We start from the raw sequence: 269 nt of genomic DNA, 5'->3' as shown, positions 1-269 counted from the left end.
TAAAGAAGCGCTTGTTGGGAGGCAACCCAATGTTATATTTTATCTATTTTCTTTTGTTATTTTATCTTTTTTTGTAGGTTGATGATCATGAGAAGTCAAAAAAATCAATGAAAAAAGCAAAAACAGAATGAAAAACAGGAAGAAAAATAGCACACCCTGGAGGAGAGCGTGCTGGCGTTTAAACGCCTGTGAGGCTAGCTGTTGGGCGTTTAACGCCCAGTCTGGCACCATTCTGGGCGTTTAATGCCAGAAAGGGGCACCAGACTGGC

Source organism: Arachis duranensis, chromosome 3, assembly GCF_000817695.3.
Source record: "Arachis duranensis cultivar V14167 chromosome 3, aradu.V14167.gnm2.J7QH, whole genome shotgun sequence".
Lineage (NCBI taxonomy): Eukaryota > Viridiplantae > Streptophyta > Magnoliopsida > Fabales > Fabaceae > Arachis > Arachis duranensis.
Note: the sequence above shows the minus strand (reverse complement) of the source record.